Raw genomic sequence first — 7,773 nt, forward strand, 5'->3', positions numbered from 1 at the left:
TCTAGAGCTGATATAGGGCAATTTGTTCAGCAGAGTGATGTAAGCTTCGTTATGATTGCATCATCCATGACTTCTAGGAATAACATGATGCAATTCATATCATGTATGACGCAATACCAGCTTCAGATTGCATCATTCATTGTTTTGCCTAAAAAGCAAGTACTGTCCAAACCCAGTCATAGATTTATTCATAGAGCCAGTCAAAGATGTATTTTAGTCATTTCTGGTTTAAATTGAGATCCCTTCCCTTTATAACTCACTTATCCTCTGCCATTCCCAAGTCAAGGGTCGTATATACTGACCCAATAGCATATCTTGAAAACTAGAGCCAATCAACAATTTTAAGCATCATTTTCGTTCTCAGTGACCCAGAATTAGTAAAGTTTGACTACATTTATTTCAGAAGCATTTTGGCTGTAGAGCAATGTAATGGGATGAATTTTAATACTGCAAAGTGCAAGAACATGCACCTAGTGACTAACAACAAGAATTTTTGCTATAAGCTAGGGACTTACTTAGAAGCAACAGAGAAGGAAAAAGATCTTGGTGTATTGGTAGATCATAGGAATATGATGTAGCCTGAAAAAGGCTAATGCAGTCCAAGGATGCATCAGGCGAGGTATTTCCAGCAGAGACAGGGATTACCATTATACAATGCACTGGTGAAACCTCATCTGGAACACTGTGTGCAGTTCAAGTCTCCCATGTTTAAGAATAATGAAATCAGATTGGAACAGGTGCAGAGAAGGCTACGAGGATGATCAGCGGAATGGAGAACCTACCTTACAAAAGGAGGCTTAAGCAGCTTGGCTTGTTTAGTCCAACAAAATGAAGGCTATGATGAGATATGATTGCTCTTTATAAATACATCAGCGGGATAAACAACAGCCAGGGAAAAGAGTTATTTAAGTTAAAGACCAATATCAGCACAAAAACAAATGGATATAAATTTGCTGTCAATAAGTTTAGGCTTGAAATTAGAGGAAGGTTTCTAACCACCAGATGAGTGAAGTTCTGAAACATACTTCCGAGGGGAGTAGCGGGGACAAAAACCTAACTTCTTCAAGACTGAGTTGATAAGTTTATGGAGGTGTTGATATGATGAGATTGCCTACAATGGTATATGGCTCATCCGCGACTGCTATTAGCAAATATCTTCAGCGGCCGGAGATGGGACACTAGATTGGGAGTCTCTGAGTTACCTGGGAAAGAATTCTCTGCAGTGTCTGGCTGGTGGGTCATGCCCACACCACTTCTGAAAGGTTGCTGACCCCTGGCATAGACCCTGGTGGCTTTTTGCCTTTCTCTGCAGCATGGAGTGTGGGCCACTTGCTGGTCTGAACTAGCATAAATGGTGGATTCTCTATAACTTTAAGTCTTTAAATCAAGGTTAGAGGACTTCAGTAACTCAGCTACAGGCTATAGGCCTATTGCTTGAATTGGAGGATGAGGTTCTGTGGCTTGCAGTGTACAGGAGGTCAGACTAGATGATCGTGATAGACTCTGAGGCCAGAAGCGACCATGAATCAGATTATTAGATTCCAAAAGATCAACTGCGCCTTTAGCTGAGTGCAGGTCTGCACTTACCTACCCATGCTGCAGTCACCAACCTGCTTGACAATCCTGCAATACCATCCTATTTGATCTCAACATGGCCCCTAAAGTTCCAATTCTACCATCCAGCTCTCACCCACTACGTAGCCTTCTCTTCAGGGAGAAGAGAGAAAAGAAATGTCCTGTGTCCTCATGACAGGCTGCAGAACAGCTCCATGGCCACTGCCACACCCCCGAACCTGCCATCCTGATGTGCATGAGAAACCATGAGGATCTGCCATAACAGTGAATCAACTATCCTTGCTCCCACTCCATCTGTGGTCTAGCACACACATACCTACACACTAGGAGCCACTGTGGTGCTAAAGTTTCACACCACAAAGGAGGTGTAAACTCTTGCAGAGGAAGTGGCTGTTTTTGTCCATAAGTTGCACTTGCTTTGTCCAGTTACTGCACTTGCTTGTGCTGATCTTATTGTTGAGCACCAAGCAAAGTGATTTGCCTGTGCCAGTGCCATGACTGCAGGTACAAAAGTGGTGGTTACACGTATAAACTCAGTCACAGACCACTTCTGAAGATTTTGGCCCCTCATAATTCTATGTACTTGTAGCTGGTGGAATGACTCAGCAAAACAAAACAAAAGCCAGCAATGTCTTGTCCTTAAGAAACAGACGTTTATAACATAAGTAAACAGAAAAGAAAAAAAAATCCTCTTTCGCTGAGCTCTTGTGCAAAAGACAGGGAGAATGGAGCTGAGGTTAATCCCTTGCCCACCAAAGAAAACATAGTGCACCCTGCCCCCATCATAATACCATATTGTCTCATATGTATTATAGCATTATTAATAAAATATAGGACCAAATTCCGGTCTGGCACATTGACACAACCTCATGGACTTCAGAGGGATTGCATAAATGTAAACTAGGAGAAAATTTGGTTACATGCAGTTTCAAAGAAAGGACCAACATTTTAAAAGTCAATAGTAACATTTAAAACTTGATTCTCAGTTTCAGAAGTAGCAAATAGACTTAGGAAATGGAAAGTACAGGTAAGAGCACCAAACCTGAAGAGCTTTCAGATAGTGGCCAGAAGAAGCAGGAAGACCAGCAAGATTATAATAGTTAAGGCAAAATATTATTTGAGAACAGACATTTTAGCAGCAGATATAGCTGAATAATTACATCTGTTTGATATATTAATATTAAACAAATTCAATTTAAAGGCTCTAGCAATGGAACTAACATGAGAAGCAACGTGTACATCAGAATCCAAAACCAAGAATCCTCACTACTCACCGTGATGCAAGAAGACTCCACCTTAAAGGAACAGAAACCAGGGATGACATTGAAGTCTAGGAACAAGGCCTCACTTTTATCTGCATTCAGCAGATTTTGGTGTATTCACTATGTTAATACATATGTCAATCATTGTGAAAGAAGGTGAATATTCTCAGAACTATGGGGGAAGAGAGAAAAACAATCTGAGCATCAGTAGCAGTTGTGAGCTTCATCATGTTAATTAACAAGTTGTAAACACAAAAATTAATGAGGAGCGAGGACAGAGCCCTGACGCATTCCCGCAGTTCAATCAGGAGATCAGACAAATTATTTCTTCGTAGGATATATTCCAATATCACTCTCTTCCAGTCTGTCCTGAACATAGCTGCTGAAATGATCTTCCTTACCTGTTCAGACCATGTCAATCCCCACTCTTAATCCCTCCACTGGCTTCTTTTTGCTCACTGTAATAAAGTTTAAACTTCTCATCTCCACCTTCAAAGTCCTGCCCAAATTGCAACTCCCCACTGCACCCAAACTCAATGTCTAATCAGTTTCTTGGTATGTTTTCTCTTTGCTCAACCAGCGATGCAAACCTCACTGGCCACTTGTATGCATCTCCAGGTTTGTCTAAACTCTGCACTAAGCCTGGACTCTGACTCAGATTTGAACCCAAGCCCCTCCTTTCCATCTACACATAAATCAGTCTGACTCAGGTCAGCAAGCACTAAGCGCCTGCCATGAGTCAGGTCCAAACCCTGTCATTTTGCACTGTGGCCACAGGTCAAGCCACAGCCCCAAGTCAGAAAGCCTGCGTAATATGGATGCATTAGCATGGCTGAGGCCCAGGTCCGGCAATTGCAATCCCAGGCTTACAATGCAGTGTGGATGCTCAAGCATGGGAACACCGAGTCCACAAGCCCAAGTCCCACAAACCCAGGTTTACAATGCAATGTAGACATACCTTCAACATGCAGCCTCCATGTCTCCTGTTCTGGCCCCTATGCATGGAACAGTCTCCCAAATCCCAGTGCACTAAGACCCCACTCTCTCCTCATTCATATCCCTGAGTCGTCTTCCTGGAGACTCACAAATACTAACCTAACAGAACAGGGAGATCTGCACTATTCACTACACTAAAAACTGAATTGCATCAGTGGAATTGCACCAGTGTATCAGTAGCACAGTGCATTCATATTAGTTATCAGCTACTAGGTGCAGGTCCACTCTATGTCCATCCTAGTTCTCAGTCCACCACTGCAGTTGTACTGCATTCTGGATACCCTATCTCACAGTTTTTTCTATCACTGCAGTGACTTGTGGGAGATTTTGAAGAGCCAAATGAGATACCCAAGGGGCTTGAGGGAGAAGTGAATTCTTCGTATAAACCATTGTAGTTTCCAAGGTACTGTCTCAAAGATTGAGGTAGGCCAAACAATTGGAATGTGCTCCTTGTTCAGCTAGATATGTTTCTGTTGGAGTTCTTGAAAACTAATCTCACACAACTCAGAAGAGGTAGCAGAGAGGGTTGTGATACTTGTGGAGAACCAAAATTGAGACCAGTAGTTAATCAAATTCATGATGCAAGATTCATACCCTTCAGACATGGATATGCCAGCTTCATGCCCCACTTCAAGATGAGGTTCACTGGGTAGAGTGCCATTTTTGGGTCTAGCTCACGTCTACAGATTGTGGGGACTGAGTTGTTTGAAACCTGGGATGAACAACTGTGACTACAGAATTTCTGAATCGAGACATTTTTGTACCTCTGAAGGAAGCTCACCCAAACACTGTTGTGCTAGACCACTGTCATGCTGGTTAGTCTATAGTTAGTAAGCACCACTAACTGCAGAAAGAAAAAAAAAAGCAACTACTCTGTAGAAGCTGGCTTCCCCAGATAGCTGTCAGTCAACTGGATAGCAGTGAGGATTGAAGTGTTATGGTGGGTGCTGTAGTGGTGGAAATTTGCATGGCTTTATGTGAAGTGTTGCAGTAGTATGTGAACAAGGTAATAAATGTGCCAGAGATTACTGAGGGATTTGAACAAGTAGGTTTCCTGTACTGTGTTGGGAAAATAGCGTCCATTCCATACCCTCTCATCACAGCTAGCAGCGCGGAGATTGACACACACACCCCTCAAATTATGTTGACGAACTAACATATGAAGTATTGACATTTTACAAGAAGTTTCTATGGGAAATCAAATTATGATCTCAAAGTAAATGCTCACTGGATGGAAGACCCTCCATGGGACATAATCTTATAATAGCAAAATCCAGGCAGAAGATGGGAGGCAGGGACAGGATGGTCTGGTCGGTGGTTAAGGTCCTGGGCTAGGAGACAGGAGGTTTGAGTCCAGTTGTCAGTGTTGCCACAGATTTCTTGCCTATCCCTTGTCACATCATGGTCTCTCTGCAACTCAGTTTTCCATCTGTAGAATAGGGAAGATAATATTCCTTTTCTCCCATCTGAAGTCTGGTTTTCCCTTTTTAGATTGCAAACTCTTTAGGACAGTTACTGTCTCTTAGTCTGTGTGCCTAACAGAATGGGGCCCTAATCCTGGTTGGGGCCTCTAGGTACTACCTCAATACAAATAAATGAGATAAAGTAGCTTCAGCAGCCCAGTGTCTTACAACCAAGAATCACAAGAAACTAAACTAGGTCAAATAGCCGGTCAGAATGCAAATTAGCCATTGAGATCAACTACCAAGTACCAAGAACAAGTACAGTAATTTATTAAAATAAGTGTTTGGAGGGTCTGATGGGCAATGAACATCTCCAACCCAAAAGGAAGTATGACATGAAACCCCCACTTTTGAATAAGTGATTAAAATCTTTGTACTGATGTGAGGTTAAAAAAAAAAAACTATCTATCAGTCATGCTTGGGAAAAGAAGTAAACCAATGTCATTCCCTGGCCATTCAGATGAAGAATACATGAAAAAAAAGAAAAACCACTCATTTTTAACATATTAGTGGGGACAAAATCATGACAGACCAAATGAAGTCTGATCTTGCTCCCCGTTGGTCGGGCCATAGATTGAAGTTCAGATTACATTACGAATTATCAACACTTGGGTTGAAAATGCAAACTCCTGTTGGCAATAACACTATTTGCTAGCAGCTCTGGACATTATATTCCCCATTTGTAAGCATTTCATGGGCTAATTCAGCATTATATTCTTCTTCTGTTTTGTTCCTTTCCTTCTGATCCACTTCAGCTTGTTAGAACATTGAAGCCCCTCAAAACTACATTCTGTCATAATGCTTGAACAATTCCCATCAGGGGCTGGATTTGCCCACAAAATGATAATGAACAATAATGCTCTTTGGATTGCTATTGTTAGTATTTCAGTTGCAAAATACCCTAAACCAGACTGCTTGGAGCTTGTCTTTCTTTAGCAAGCTTTTCATGAGTAGACAGCTTAGACTATCAGGCTGTGTAAGAAGGAGTCAGGGAGAAAAAGGGCACCTGGAGCCTCTCATTGCTGCCTGTAAGTCATCAGGCATAACGTGTCCTTTACATTCCCCTAAGCAAAAAGACTATACAAGGTTAGAGCTACTGTCAGCATAAGCCTCCCTAATATAAAGAGGAAGGGAGTGGGTCTCTGTTTCAGCTAGCAGTGCTGACCGGGAACAAGCCTTGTTCTTTACAGAAAACTAGCATAGCAGCCATATTCCCTGAAGCTCTGAGCACCATTGCACTGCAAAGCTTCCCAGAGATCCTGCTGGGATAGCCCCTCTCCCGCCTGTCCCACAGTACTTAAAAGTACAGCATACTCAGGGCACAGCATACAGATCACAAACTATATTTACAGCCTTCATTGTCCTCCTGAGCAAATATAACCAGCATGTCATCCTGCAGTCTTAACTCTCAACAGGGCTTCTCACCTGAGCGCATTAATACATATTTCTCTTTATTATTGTAATCACATACATTCATCATTGTTTTATTTAATCTTCAAAGATTATTGGATGTATGTGAGAGACATACAAAGGGAAGAGGAGAAGGAAAGAGAGACAATGAGACTATTAGATTCTTCTCTCTCCATTCAACACTAAAAATATTATATACAATTTAGATTCCCAATGCTCTCAGTTTACGTGGTTTAGGACATTTTTTCCTCTAGGCAATACTAGAGATGTTTATATTTAGTGTATTGGTCTGGAATGTATGAGCTGACTATTAGCAACTAAACAATTATTACTACAAATGTGTATGATGTTGGTATGTAATTTCCACTTACAGGCTATGTGATTATGGTTCTCTGAAAACCCCACCTTGCAGGATTTCTACTCCTGGGTTTTACCTTCTTTGGGGCAGATCCCACAGGAGGAGTTCCTGGCAGGATAACTAGAACAGTTCTGTTACACAAGAGAAGGCAGGTGTCATGCAGCACTGCTCTCAGGCATACCCCCTTGCAGGTGCCTTATGCACAGCACCCACTCAGGTTTTTTCAATCAATTACGCAGGCCAGATTAGTTAAAAACCTATTTCCTGCTTGTGGTTCTGGTTTAACAATTAACACACTGTTTGGTTGCTCAGGTTCACACCCACTCTGGGTCCATATTAGAGTCCCAATAGGGTTTGTTCCCCCTGTTCAGGAGGTCCCAGCCCTCCTTCTGCAACTGGATTGTACATCAAACAGTCACTCTCTTTTAAAATAGGAGACTCCTAGCTCTCCTCAGAGTTGCTAGTACTTTAAACCAGGGGTGGGCAAACTTTTTGGCCCGCAGACCACATCTGGGAATAGAAATTATGATAGGGCAGCACTTGTAATAGACATAAGATACCAGAGTAGTGAGACACTCAAAAGAGAAATAACCTCCCAGATTTCACAGGCTGTATGCAGTGCTTAGGAGTTTAGAAAGGCAAGAAGGGTTTTGGGAAGGTAAAACTCAGCAGTTGAGGTCAGCCACATCAGGACATATGCTTTCTGCTT

Source organism: Chrysemys picta, chromosome 5, assembly GCF_011386835.1.
Source record: "Chrysemys picta bellii isolate R12L10 chromosome 5, ASM1138683v2, whole genome shotgun sequence".
Lineage (NCBI taxonomy): Eukaryota > Metazoa > Chordata > Testudines > Emydidae > Chrysemys > Chrysemys picta.